This window comes from Crocodylus porosus, unplaced genomic scaffold, assembly GCF_001723895.1.
Source record: "Crocodylus porosus isolate Cpor-Errol unplaced genomic scaffold, CroPor_comp1, whole genome shotgun sequence".
In the NCBI taxonomy this organism is placed as follows: Eukaryota; Metazoa; Chordata; order Crocodylia; family Crocodylidae; genus Crocodylus; species Crocodylus porosus.
The window spans coordinates 11,432,876-11,447,934 of NW_017728907.1; the positions used below are offsets into that span (position 1 = coordinate 11,432,876).

The window sequence follows — 15,059 nt, forward strand, 5'->3', positions numbered from 1 at the left end:
CCAGCTGGCAGGGGCTCTATGGAGCTGGGCCAGCTCCCCCCTCTCCCTGCTGGTGCTCCCCAGCCTGGCTCCACAGACCCCTGCCAGCCCGCGCCCTGCTTTGGGCCACACTGGTGCTGGCCCTGGGACATCAATCCCAAGACATTGGGATGTTGGTCCCAAGATGGTGACCAGGAGGCAGGGCACCTGTCAAGGGGCAGGGCTACCCATGCGGCCCTCAACAGCCTGCCAAAACTGGGTAAGCAACCCTCCACTCAAAATAATTGCAAGCGCCTGCATTAGGGTCAGATTTTGCATTGGGTCAATATCCTGGGTGGTGACACTGGTAGGGGATGGAATTCACCTTCTTGCTTTCATTCCAGAAAGATCCCACCTTTACCACCTAAATGGATTCACAGGAATGACTTGGCTCATTCAAAAACGGAGCTGCCTCTGGGATGGAAAGAGCTACCTCGTGGCAGCTCCAAAGTGCAACCCTTCCCAATACTGGGCTCAGGAAGGGCAGAAAAATCCTGTGTCCAATGGAAAACTGAAAGTGGAAATTTAAGTCACCAGAGTTATTGCTCAAAGGTAGCAGGAGTACACGATGCTTTAACTGTGCACAAAATAAAGGATCTGACTGATAAAGTCTATAATCTAGGCAAGCAATAGTTTCCTGGGACTGGAATTTACTTTAGGTCCTGGACTTAACAGACTGACTTGTGAAAAATGCAAGTGGGGTGGTTAATAGCTACTCAGGACTTTGATGTTATGTCTCCTCTGGCATCACATCCCCACCAGATCCAAGTTAACTATTGCAGAAAGGTGCAGCCCTAGTGAATCAGTGACTCCCCAGTTAGCCAGGTGTAACCCCCATGCCTCCTGCAGCTTATGGAGTGTGATCAGATGGAGACCCAAGGCAGGAATCCATCCCTTTTCACCAATCAGCTTAGTTCCCAGCACGTCCATAGTAGTGATCTCTTTCTGGAGGAGCTATCCTTCTAGAGACCATTAAAACAAAACCCCACATCAACGGGAGAAGAGAGAGTCGTAGACAGGGTGACCATATGTCCTGGCCCATTTCACTGTGACAGTCCTGGATTTCAAAAGCTGGTCCTGGCCAGTTGGTGAAAATTAAAATGAGAGTCCTGGAATCACAGGTGCACAGGATGCAATCCTAGGAGGAGGCAGATGGTGCATCAGGCAGGTGGGTGAGCAGCCACCACTTGGGGGGGGCAGGGGGGTATGTTGTCTTGGATTTCTTATGGTCCCACCCATATAATCACCCTAGGGTCTGGACTCAAAGCTCTAAAAACATTACTCTGTTCCCCCATAAGAGAGCAGGTTTGGGGTATATCTGACCAGCTACTTAGCCAGGACAACACCTTGCCTGATTGCATGCACTCTTCTACAACTTCCAGATGAGATCTCTGGAGCAAGAGCTTAGTGCCCACCATGATAATCTGGCCCCAAGGCCCCCAACAGCAGCATATGTAGGAGTTAGCCATGGCTGAAAATCTGGCCATTCCTGAGATACCTTCCATGGGAGCTGGCCTCTTCTGAAATCTCGACCTAGCTGCACAGACACATACTTGGAAATCTAGCCCTAGGACACAATTCCACCATAACTGATATTTCCTTTTTTTATTTATTGCTTCTATTTCTACCACTGGCTATCACCCTAAATAACCCCTCTCTTACTCAAATATTTGCAGGCTGTTACCATGTCCACCCCCACCCTTTAGTCATCTCTTTGCCAGTCTATACACATTTAGCTCTTTTAATCTATCCCCCTTGTTCAAATCCCTAGAGGCTCTTAACTCAGTTTCACTGCTCTTCTCTGAACTGCCTCCAGTTTCTATACAGAAATTGCTCAGAAGATGGGAATAGTTAGGTGTGGTCCCATTGCAGTCATATATAGGAAAGGACTATTAACCTCAAACATCTGGCTATAGAACTCCCCTGCCACATCTCCATCACATTTGCTTTTGCATTGCAACCGCATTATAACCTCATGTCTGCCTGCCTGTCAACACTGCTGCTTCCCAGCTCTCTCTCCCCTTTTAAATGCCAGGGTTTCTGATAGTTTTTCTCCATGCATTAGTTTAATTGGTCCAGGTTAAATCTCATTTTCTGTTTCCTGTCTTGGCTTTCTCTCTCCCTTCCCAATTTAGCATCAATTTAAAAAAAAAATCTCCTTGACATGTTGTTTACTTCCTCCTCCAGACAACCAAGGAGAGATGGCATTTCTCCAGATACCCCTCCACCCAGCATTTTTCTAGACTTACAAGGTCATCCACCCTCTCAGTGTGGTAGGCAAGTGCTTTCCCAAACCAACTGAACATTAACTTATTTTCCCCAGTTCTGCTGCTAGAAGCCAGCATAGCTAAAAAATCCAGCAATAAGGCCATGTAAAGCAGGGCTCTGCATTCAGTTTTCTGGTGTGGCAAAAAGTGCCAGTCCTCTTCTTTTGCCAGGCAGTGAGTTCTGAGGCCTGGGTCTAGTTAAAGGAAAATGCTGCCTCTTTTGCAGGCATGTCCTCACATTTGCTCGATTTTGTCCCTTCCCCATGTCCATCCAACAGTGCCCAGCTCCGGCCAGCTGCAATTCTTTCCAGCATCTGGAAAGCTGGGAGACCCACTGTTAACATGCATCATCAGAGAGAGGCAGTGCTGGGTACCAGTAGTGCAAAGCCCTGGATGGTCTTGCTAGTTCTACCCTGCAGCTCCATCAAGTTGCTGGATAGAGAAAGGGGAAATCACTGAGTCTTGATCTCACCAGCAGGTGAAGGGCCAGGTGGCAGAGAAATAAGAGTTCCTAATGATGCTTCAGGCCTTCCATGCTGTACCCCCCTCCACATATCCCCAATGCTATTTAGCTGCATTCAGTCACCCTCCACCAGTTCTCTTGGTCTCACCTTGCTTACATCCATTCTTCAAAGATAATGTAAGAGGCCAAATACCAAGCGTCTTCACTAGAGCTCTGTCCCGTGCGTTGTCTATATCCAAAAGCTCTCTACATTCACCGGGTTTGTCCAGCAGGATTAGGGCCCTGAGCTCCCCTGTTGTATACTGAATTAGCACCAGAGAGCAGGAAGCAACTGAAACAGCACAATCAAAGCCCAGTGTCTGGTTCCTTGGGCAGCTTCTTGCTTGGAGTCCTACTGAGCTATTACTGCTTTGAGGCCTCTCCCCTGAGGTTCACTCTTTGCCTTCAAACTGCTTAGCACGGGCTGGAGTTGACTTTAAACTAGAAGCAGGCTGATTCATTCCTTCTTTACTCAGGACTGGCATCTCCTTGGCTTTCTCCAGTTCCTTTGCTATCTTCCTCTGTTCTCCCTTTATTTTACAATTAAATAATTTCTCAGCTGCTCGAGGAATTCACAAAGCAGTTCCCACCACTTTGTGGCCTTGAACACACATCAGAGTACCTGATAGGGACACAACCTCTACGCTACCCCGGGGATTCTTTCACTAGTTCGTTATCAATAGCCACCTGCGTATCGACATGCCTGTCCCTATCCCTTCTTTCCTCAGACATTTGTCTCTTGTTACAGCAGCGCTCTCTCTGCCGTTCCTGAATCACCAGTTTCACCCCACTCCACCTTCAGTCTCTCTTCCCCACCCCAGATATTTTGAAGCCAGTCCTTTAGGGTTCCCCTGAGCTCTTACTGGCAGCTTTAACTCATTTTGCTACTCTTCTCTTTTCCCAGCCAGTCTTCCCCAGTACATCTATAATGCTGCCTCCTACCTCTTTTCCTATTTCCTGTGTGGGACTGAGATCTGTGGAGGTATTTCTTAGTTTACACATCCACTAATTCCCCAGTGTCCCCCTCTCTCACATACATCCACACACAGCTGGAAGTGGTAAAACTTGATTTAAGTCATCATAAAACAAAATCAGAAGAGCCAAATAAAATATTTAAAAGGCAAATAAAGCAGCATGACTGAAGTTCAGTTCTACTCTAGATGCACCTCCAAAATAACCCACAATGTCATTACATTTATTGATTCTGTCGCCTCAGTGGCAAGGGAAGGGTCAGGCTTGTTCATGGTTTACAAACTGTTATACTAGGAGTCAAGAGACTCCCTTGTTGAACCTGGTGGGCACCACAGCTGCCTTCCTTTCAGGTTAGATAAGAAACAAATGAGATACCACTTTATTTAGGGGAAGATGAAATAGGAAGCATCACCCAGATGCAGAGCTGGTGAGATGCTGAACTAAGAAGAGAGGCAGGGTCTCAATTACAACGGCACCTGTGATGGTCAGGGCAGAACAATCCCTTCCTTTCACCCCCAACTCTCAGGAAGAGCAAAACCATCCTAAATTGTGAAGCTCTGGTAGTGCAACCCTGAAAAAAGAAGCCTAGAGAGAGAGGGCTTTTGGGCAGAGTGCTGACAAATATGTTTAGGATTGTGAGCAAAGAAACTCCCTCATGCCCTCTTCAAGAAAACAGGGCTTTATGTATGTTATTTGTAAAACTAAAACAGAAGCACATTTAAAAAACCCTTCATTTATTAGTTTCTCCTTCTTACAGAAATTTACTAAAAATTTGAATTTTACTTAGGCCTTCGAGTAAAAAAAAATGAGTGAACACAAAGACATTACTTTCTACCTCTACACTCAGTCTGGGACATGAAAGTTGGGACAGGTTCTTAATGGCTCTGTGCATAAATATTAAATGCAAAGGATTATGCCAGTCAAATTCTTCCCTTCAGTAATTTAGTTGGAGATGCATAGGTATAATAAGGATTTGGCTTTACAGCTCACAGCCACTCTAGACCCCACCTCCCTCTTCCAAGCTGTTCTAGATCATAACACGATCTAAAGAACAGGAAGTAGAAATAGGCAAAGGCAAAAGCTGTTCTAAAAAGGCAGGCTGTAGCTGTAGGATCACTGGATGCAAGCTATGATCAGTCAATCTTATGCAGAATGGCAGGAGACAAGTCACAACAGTCCCTTCTGGCCTTAGGAGACCAGAAGTCTGCAATCTAGCAGGAATAGATGCTATCTATGTCACACACTATGTGCATATAGAGCAGCTGCTCTGATTAAGATGCTGGGATGGGCTTTCCATTCCCATAGGGCACTTGTGGAGGAGAGAGGCAGCTGTTAATCCGTGCTTGCACCCCTCCAAAGATGGTCCTTGGCATCTTGAAATGCCAAGAGTTCGCAAAAGGCAGGCTCAGTATAGCAACAGCTCTCTTGCCAAGAGATCCAGGGATGTGTGGAAGAGATGCATAGGGCCAGTACACCCTTCCTTCATGTGCCCTTCCCTCCAGAGGGGTATTTTGCAAGGCCCTTCACAAGGCAAGGGCCCATTACAAAGGCTGGAGCTCTTGAAGGGCCTTTGCCATTAGGACAAATTGGGACCTGCCAGTCACCATAAGGGATGAAAGGCTCTACGGTCCATTCCCAGTGACTCAAGTTACCCGGTATCCCTCCACAATGCAGTGCAACTGCTCAAATCAGTCTGTAGCCACCCCTGTAGCCAACCTGCTGGACCAAAGAGAACTTGCAGGCAGCAAAGCAGAAATTAAGAGACGTGCACTGGTAAAACAAGCTGCCATTTCTAAGGGAGCATACAAAAATAGCCATGTGCCACATTCTCCTAAGACAGGCCCTTACTCTGAACAGGTGCATCCTGGGGACAGGGCTACACAAACTCAAAGGAAGCTACTTAAGACAAGTCGGGGGGAACAGAGAATGGCAGAGTAAGGTTTGGAGATGAAGGACAACCAAATCCCTACTCCTGCTCCTCCCTCATATTCTTTCAAATCCTCATTTGCAGCCAAGGTGCCTCTGCCAATACAGTCCCTCCACACTTCCCCTGAGCTCTGTGACCATCCACACTCATCTCCGCAACCCTCTGTTCAACACCTGAACTAGCAAGTACACTTTGGCCTGAAGGCCAACAAAAGGAGATTCATCATCAAGAAGTGTACATGCTACTGACTGATGGTGCAACAAAACAAGCAGTAAAGGGAAGTCAGAAAGGCTCTGAAGTAGGGAGAGACTGCTCCCACCTCCTGTCTGGGAAAGGCTGGATCAGGCTGCAGGGAATTCAGAGGGAGGGCAGAGGTCATTTCCATCAATGTTGAGCAAGCTATTTTGCTTCCAATGCAATTAAGGATAATCACCAATGTTAGTATCCACCCCACACTTCTCCACCCCTCAGCCCCCAATGCTCTTATAGAGACTCCACCTTTATGCCACACTCCTTTTAATCCCTAGCCATGCTCACACCCAGCTCATTACAATCCCACTCAAACTCTGGCCTCAGAGATATAATTGCATCACTAGATGGAAAGAATGAAACCAAAAAAGCAACCCATTACTATATTAACCCACTCCAGGTTGGATTTAGCATAGTGCACAGAGCAGGGAACTGCACGTTTGTATTTGGCTAGATGGTTACAGTACTGGAAGCACGCAGGCAATTTTCTGTGGCAATCATGAGCTCAAAAGCATGACAGTTTAAGTGATCAACTCCAGCTGCACTAGATTCCACTCCTCTTCTGCAAAAGCAAAGACTGGGAAGCACACTCAGTATCTTGGGGCTGCACCTGAATCCATCACAGGTTGTACTGAAATTTCCACAAGGAGCATCTTGGCAGGGGGACCCTGCGGCAAGGAGGTAGATGTTGCTGAGGTCACAGAACTGCAAGGAGTGACTCAGTGCAGTTCCAGGCGGATATCTGCAGTTCAACAGAGAGCAAAGACAAGCTAAAATGTGCAGTCTAAGCCCACACTTGCTGGCTACAAGTACCCACACAGAAGAGGCAGGCTGCTGAGGAAACAAAGCACTATGCCACAGGTTTTAGTAAAGGTAGGTATCATTTTAAAACAGAAGGCATAGAAATAGCAGCCAGATGAAAGTAACAAGTTATTCACAGTGTTAGCTAGTTGGGCCAACACTCATTCTAATACCAAAGGCAGGTCAGGATACAGTAGAGGGCAGCTAGGATCCAAGATTGAACTTAAGTTACAGGAAGGTAAGAGTGGGGAGAAGCCAGGTTCAGGCTTGAATAATCTTGTTGAAGTTTCAACCCTTGAGACAAGGTCTAGACACCAAGGTAATGCAAGGCAGGTGGAAGAGGGGATGCTCGGGGTACAAGAGGAAAGACAGATGGTGCTGGGACTCCCACACTGGGTGGCAAAGGGAAGTGGAGTATGCATGACTTCCCATCCATGAAAGAGCTTTAAAAACACTGGTGTAACAAACAAGAGCTGGCACCCAGGAGAAACACTACAGGAAAGCAGGGGGTGGAAGGATGGCACATGTGTGGTGCTGAGAGCAGGGGAGAGCCACAGGTTCCAAAAGCAGGGGTGGGGCGACAGCATCCTTTACCATGTCAGGACCTCCTACAGTCCTGGCTGTGCTGCTGCCGCCGCTGCCACCGCCACTATCACACATGCTCTGCTTGCCCTGGCTCTTCCTTTTAAAGTGGCAGCAGGTGGGAACTGTTTTGGAGTTCCCAGCATGGTGGTGCTATCGAGGCACAGACTGCATGGGGGCGGAGGACGATTCCAGCACCGCTCCTAACTTGGCACCTGTGGCAGATGCCCCCATCACCCACCTCTAGTTATGCTACTTTTTAAAACTAGCAAGAGCAGCAGGGGGACTTGGGAGGATCCACTAAAACAGATTCAGGCAGGTCTGGAATGCAAAGAGCATGTGGTGGGTTATGGTTGCTGAGCCTCCAGCCAGAGGGAAGAAGTATGCTGTCTTTGTAGTAGTCCTGCATGTCTTCAAAGGCTCCAGGTATCTCACACACATCAACAACATATTGCCACCTCTCTGGTCAGGTGCCCAACGAGCTATCTGAAACATCACCCCCAGCAAGCCACAGGCTTCATCAATCCCCACTGGATGTTTAAAGCCCAAGTTAGAAAGGGTAAGAGCATAAAACTGCTACTCTCGCTGCCTCAGAACAGACCCAGCCTTGGCCTCACTGATAGGAACACGGGGAGCCAGGAGAAGCTAGTCCAAGCAGAAAACCTTCAAGAAAGCTGCAGCCCCCAGCCAGTACAGCAATAGGGTCCTCACACATTGAGTCCCCTCATCTGAGGGTGCCAAGATGGGAAGCACTGGCCAGCATCAGTAGAGGCACAAATAAATGGAAGGCGCCAACAACCGTGGCATCACCTGGCATTTATTATAGAGACCTGGCTGTGTTGGTGCTTTCGTTTCAATCCCCCAGATCAAGCTGTAGCATGGGGACTAGGAACTGGAACTGTCTCTCTCAAATAAAGGAGCTGATCCACAGCTTTGGACTCCAGCCCAGAAGTCTCTAGTAAACCAGCGGGATCCCCAGCACAAGTGACCAGTCAGGGGATCCAAGTAAAACAGCACTCAGGTTATCAGTTGACATAACAGCTTGGCAGGATGGGATGTAATACAGGCAGGAAAGTCAGCAATTCCCATCTGCCCCTGCTCACCAAGCAGAGCCCTGCTTTGTTGTATTACAGGTGATGCCTGCTTTACCCAAATTCATGCCAAGATCACTCCCCTGCATCTGCCTTGGATCGTGGGATGCTAAGAAGCAGGCACTCCCTTCCCCGCAGCATCCCAGGAATCCTCCCTGCTACAGCTGTCAGGAGGCAGCCTGTGCCCCAGCTGACTGCAGTCTGCCTGACGGTCCAGCCTGGCAGCCTTCTGCCTGGGGGTTATAGCCGCTGCCAGCATGCCATGTAAGCCAGGCCAGGCCTCTCCTTCATCAAGGTCCCAGCAACTGACCTAGCTCAGCAGCCCCCAGTAGGTATCAGAGAAAACCAGGTCCCCTGTGCCCATTACTTGGATCAGTACTTCTCCTGAACAAAAGGCTCAGCCCCACTCAGGGACTCCTCATCAGACTGTGGCCTGAAAAGAAAGTCACTGCACCCAGTATGAAATAAGAGCCAGACCAAGACCCTCCACAGCCTTGCATGCAGCCAGACTCGCCCCCGCAGCAAACACCACGTCAAAACCTCACCCCCCCCTCCTCACAAACAGCAACTGCCCATCTTCCAGTGACCTATACAGCCTAAACATGGGGGAATCAGTCCCTTTTCTCTTCCCTCTCAATACTACAGCAGACAGACTGGTGGAGGGTATATGGAGCCATCATGCTTGAAGCAGGCTGCAGGGATGCAATGTTACAATACCTACCCACACCCCCAGTGGATACTAGTTCAAGCTGTCCCGGGTAGGGGTGGAGGAAGAAAATCCCATGCCAATCAGAACTCAAGTGAGAACTGCCCAGAGGCTTCCTCCCCCATCTTGAATCCCCTGCACCTTGCCAAGACAGAGCCCCTATTTAAAAGCAAAGCCCAGGTTCACAACAATCACTGTCTTGGACCCTGTGCAGCTTCCTGGCCTGAGAAGCACTTTGCAAAGACAAGTATGATGTGCCAGGGTCCTTCGCCTGCCCTGCTGTCTCTCATGCACTCTCTTTGCCATCTCCCACCCCTGAGCCCCAGAAATCCTCCTGGTGTTCAGAGGTATCCGACAGGTCTCTGCAGAAGGGAAGTGGAGTGCGAAAGCTGTAAACTGAGCCCTGAAGATAAACTGCTCCAGTGGCATAGCCATGGGGGCAATAAGGGGAGGCTACCCCTCCCCAGACTGAGCTTCAGCGGCGTCAGTCAAGACTTCTCCCTACAGCCCACAGTGACTGTCATTCTCCTGCCTGTTACAGCAAGGAAAAGAATGAGAAACTGTCAGAAAGAAGCCATCTTGTTTACAGCCCTGCCGCGGGCTGAGCCTACTCCTGTCTTGCTCCGCACCCCCCTACATCCCAAGCCTCAAGGGGGACACAGCAGGATAAGATGACTGGCTGCTTTTTAATATTTCAGGAGGCAGGGTCATCCACACAGTGCGGCAGATGCATCCTGGCCACTTGGCATGACTGCAACGTAACTAGATGCTGGGCGGTGGGTGGGAGGGACCCAGGAGCATCCCCTTACAGCCCCTGAAGAGTCCCTGCAGCCACGCTCAGGCGTGACATGCTAACAGCACAGAGCGGGATGCTTGCAGCCCTCAGTACAGGAAGCAGATGGACTGCAGACATACAAGTCTGCAGCACGCGGTAGCTCTAGTAGAAGAAACCCCAAACAGAGCTGTGTGGTCCCCGGGAATTCCCAAGAAGTGAGGCCAGGTAGCTAGAGATCATGTGAGGGACAGGACAAATCTTCAGAGCTTTTATCACACTACACAATGCCAAATCAAGGCCTTGAATAAACACCCCAACCTCAGCCACGTAGTCAGGCTGCTCAAAGATCCCTATGCTGCCTCCCTAACAACATGGGGAGCAAGCACACCAGAGCCCCTAGGAAGAGGTGATGCACAGGGATGACAAGAGACCTAGCAATACATCTGACTCCTTAAGGCAAAGGAGCAACCCCTGACACGGAGACCTACTTGGGGGTGGGGTGGCTGACCGCCTCTGTCCCTCAGGTGGGCCCATCCTCAGCACAACGCAGTCGGGCCGGGGGTGGAAGCGCCGAGTGATCTAATCCCGTGTCACAGATGTTTGCCCACAGTTATCCTGCTTGAACAATGGCCTTATGCTCCCCGAGGGAACACAAACAAGCTATCGTTTCACCACGCTGACAGCCCCCGGGCTCACAAGGACAATTTTCCGGGCTGCATTGTTTACTGCAAGCAGAGGAAACAGCTTGGAGCCACCCCAAACCCACTTCCAGGGCACCGGCAGCCCATTCCTATAAATCACCGCAGAGAGAAGCAGATTTCCTGTCGCTCCGTTGTGTCTGCTCTATAAATACACAATTGCCGGCCCCATCAAGGGCCAAGCCCCTGGGCAGAGCAGGGAGCCAAGACCCCCCTTGCTCACCATGACACAACACCCCTCCCCAAGCCGAGGCCACAGCACACGCTTCTGCTGACTTGTCATGACTCCTCCTCCTCGCCTCACCCGCCACACAAAGCCGAAACACCGGAGCTGAAACTCCAGCCATCTCAACGCACCACCACAGCCCTTCCAGGACCAAGCAACGTGCCGAGACTCCAGCCACCCCGTTCGTTGTATGCAGGCTCATCTAAGGCACTTGAGGAAAAAACAGAGCCCAGACAGTTCTTCACAGGACGTCCCAGTGATTATAGTCACGGCAGAGGCTTCATGCAGCCTCAAATTCACCTTGCATTACGTTGGCAGCAAGTCACACGACTCAACATCAGGTGTGCTGGCTCATGCTAACTGCTGCTGCAGCTACTACCACAAAAGGCTGCTTCTTCTTCTTAGGATACCGCTGCAGGCATCTGCATTAGGCAGACCAGCATCACTGCGCCAGGAGACTGTGCAGCCCTCTTGAACACCTGATACACTGCCACGGCACAGGTGTATTCCACCCTCGTCACTCAGGGTCCAAGTCTAGACGGTCAGCCTGAGGCAAGGTCCCCCAAATCCCCCTCACAGCATGACATAGCTGGAAGATGCCACAAGGAGAGATTATTACTGAACTTCAGAAGGTAAAAGAGTCAATGGGGGGCAAGCAAGTGTAATTTGTCACCAAAGCAAATAGTAGCTTGTCAACCTGAAGTAAATTGTCGTTGCACAGTAATGCGACTGTTCTTCTCCCCTCACCTACCCCACCTGCATCTCCAGCTCCAGGACAGAAAAAAAAGTTACACAGAAAAAAAAAGGGGTTGCCATTTCTCAGTTTTGAGAAAGTTTCAGCAGATTGTGTTACCCCATACAGAGAGCACCGCAAGGATGCAAAGATGCACATGCAGCTTCAGGTTGGACTAGCTCTCTCAGCATCTTTTCCCCATATACAAGCTTGCTTTCAGAGTTGCAAAGGATCAAGGCCTTGCTCAAATCCTCCTTCCCATCAGGAGCTTGCTCCTTGGTGGGACTCACAGCTCAGAGTCAGGGTGAGTGGCACCAGGGTCTGGGCTTCTGCAACACCCTTCTCAGTCATCAGCCCCTTCAAGCCAATTCATAAAAACAGAAGCAATGCTCCTACCCTCAGGAATGGGGAAGATGGTCCCAAAGCTCTTCATTACTCTTGCTGCTCACACAGCAGAGGCACGGGCATCAGAGGGAGAGCTAGAGCCAACAGGACCAGACAGAAGTAGTGACATCAGAAATCTTGGTTGCAAATGGGCATGAGAAGCAGACTAGCCAGGGCCCACACCGAAGTACCACAGGATACAACTGGAGTCTCTGGGGTCTCAATGTACCCGCCCAGAGTGGTAACAGCCAGACTGCTGACTCAGCAGAGATCAGTCAGAATGAACACACCTGTCAATTTGCCTGCCAGATCGGAGATGACTCAGGACCTGAGACGCACCCGCTTCCAACTCACACCAGCCTCTGGCACAGTCCTTCCTGAAGCGCTCATTCCAGGCTGTACTACTTGGTAACAAAGATGAGACGAGCAAAGTTGCAAGCATTGAGTGATAAAATAGATGTATGTGAGTCTCTGCGTAACACACTGCGGGAGACTGAGGGGGCGGATGTGCCAACTTGCTGCAAGTCAGGGACAATATCCACTTTTCAGTCCCTTTGCTTTGCTGGTCCCCTGTTTTTGGATGATGAGATTGTTCATATCCGAGGTCAGTCAGCCAAAACCCCCTCTTCAATTCATGACCTACTTCCTACCTTTTAATAAGTCTGCACGTTGCAACTGTATTGCTTCAGACAAATTTATCTCCCAAAGCCAGACCCCAGACCCAGGGCTGCTCTCAGTTCCTCCAGCTGGAGCAGCCCCAGAAGGGACTGCCTAGACCGTGTTGCACTTGGCATGCTTTTGGCAACCCCTTTTCCAGGGCTAGTGGGGAGCCAGTCACAGGCAAAGACTCAGTGTGCATCAGCTCTGTCTCCTCTGTGCCACTGATGGAGCAGGGCAGAGGATCTAGCCTTTGAATCATATTTTGTCCAAAGGAAAAAAAAATGTTCAAGACATGAAGGCTCTTCCCATGGTTGCTTCCAGTGTGACCCACGCTAGAGCAAAAAAGCCTGATGCTCTCTAAGGAGCAGACAGTAGCAGAGCTGTCTGCCAGAAGGGAAACCAGCACAGGGCAGCTCCGGTGTTAGGTACTGACAAACAGGACCCATCTAGGTACAAACACTCCAAAGGGGAGAGGTTTCCTACCTTGCTCAAAGCTGCTGGAGGGAACCCTCTGGACTTCAGAGCTGGCATGTTAAGACACAGACACAGCCCAGACCAGCCCTGCACAACACTAACTTCTCCTACTCAGCCTCCACAAAAAAGACAATGCCACTAAAGACCATCAGCAGGGCTTCATCTGGCTTCTTTCAATGGCTACAGGAATTCTTCAGCCTTTAAGTAGCAAGCACTTAGGAAGTGGTCCATGTAGGGATGCATTTGTATCTGAAGGGAGTGGATGCAGGTCTGATCTGCCTCAACAAGGAAAGGGACTAAGTAAGGAACCCCAGATAATTTTCACCCAGTGCAGAAAGACCAAAACAGACTTTATGCAGGGGTTAGGCCTCAAACAGGCTTCCTCCTACCTAGGGCAGGTGTTCCTCCCCTTTTTTCCCATATCATCCTCCCATACAAAGTATAGTTCAGCCAGTACTTGTAGATGGGACTATGATCTACTGTCTCCTCAGTTCTGATTCAGAAGAGTGAACCTGAGGGGTTCCTAGATCTCTGCTATTAGAGGGAGCCAGTCCCCAGCAGGCTTCATTGTGTCTGCGGCTCTGTAAGGGCAGGAGAGCCGCCCCCTCCAGTGTCCTGGAGTGTAGAGGAGGGAAAACAAAGAGACAGATTTCTGTATTCAGCAGCCAGATTTCCAGTGCAGGATGCAGCAATGATGTAATGTCCCATTTCCAGCGCACGGCAATGCTTTGCCAGCTGCCTGCACAGAAGCTCTGTGTTCCCTCCAGAGGGGAACTGAAGCCACTTGCATCACTGCTATGTGTTTCTTATTGCACACAGCGTGGCAGGAAAGAACTTCACCTTTCCTTCCCCCACCACTGGCTCAGCCTGGACACACTGCCAAAATGACTAGAAAGCACTCTCCCAGAACAGATGTATGAGACACAGCAGTAGGCGGCGCTGCAGGAAGGTGCAGTGAACAGAAAGGAGGAAAGAGCTCTGTGTAACCCCCCCAGCAGGCAATTACAGGAGTAGACTTCACTTCACCTACATACTGGCTACTGTCTGCTATGGTCTGACACAGGCCTCAGCTTCCAATCCAGCCTTTTCATGGCATTGTTAGCTTCATTAGCAAGGAAGCCAGGAAGGTTTGACTTTGTTACTGCTGCAACAGTAACTTTATGGGTTAGGTAGATTGATGCAGCCAAGCTGGCCTGGCCAGTGGCCACCTTCTTGCCAGATAAGATGGGACCAATGATTCAGCAAGAATGGCAGATCCAGTGCAAAGCACTTCCCACAGTAAAGCAAAGCCTGCCCAGGAGAGCACCCTGGCAGATGTCAGTACATCTTTGTTCAGCAGAGAGAGAAGCCCAGGAGTCATCCAATCCAGGGCACAGTGCACAAAGGGCTGAAGGAGCTGGACACCCCAGCCTAGGCACAAGTCTGGCTCCTCTCTCTAAAAATGCATGGAAATGGCATCTCAGCCCTGCTCAACCAGGCCAGGAGCTGGATGGTGGCCACCCCTGTGGCTGTGACCAGCTGGAGAACTCAGAAAGCCCCACAAGAGTTACCCAAGAGGTAGACAAGGGAAGATCGTGAACCCCTTACAAATGCAATGAGGACAGGAGGGACAATGCTTAACTGCTGCATCTTCTCTGTGCCAAGGCAGAGGCAGCTGAAGCTGGACCATCTAATCTCATACAGTCAGTATTATCCCCGTCACAGAGGGGGAAACTGAGGCACAGAGCAGTGAAGCAGCCTGCCTGATACCGGAGCTGCTAGCTCCTGACTGTCAGAGAGCCCCTAGGCATGCACAGCACAGTAAGCCATAAGCAGGCAGCAGGCACAGGTCCCACAAGTCATGGCTCCAAGTGCTCCCAGCAGTCCTCCAGCAGCCCAGCCCTGCTCCCAACTCCCTTCCAAAGGGAAGAAAGGAGGGCGTGCAAGAGTGTGAATGAGTGTGCATTAAGGTGTGGGGGAGGGGGAAGAGTGTGTGTGCATATATTATATTATAT

At 50.0% G+C, this 15,059-nt stretch overlaps 1 protein-coding gene and 1 long non-coding RNA gene across 2 annotated transcripts in view; one reads left to right on the forward strand and one right to left on the reverse strand.

Moving 5' to 3' along the window:
* The window catches only part of LOC109307079, a 2,307-nt gene extending 1,670 nt beyond the window's left edge, over positions 1-637 (forward strand). Inside the window, exon 2 of the long non-coding RNA XR_002100155.1 lies at positions 363-637. This is a non-coding gene — a long non-coding RNA (uncharacterized LOC109307079). The remainder of the gene's footprint in view (positions 1-362) is intronic.
* Positions 1-15,059, reverse strand: part of CRIP2 (cysteine rich protein 2) — a 55,784-nt gene that overhangs the window by 23,435 nt on the left and 17,290 nt on the right. The window lies entirely within an intron of this gene.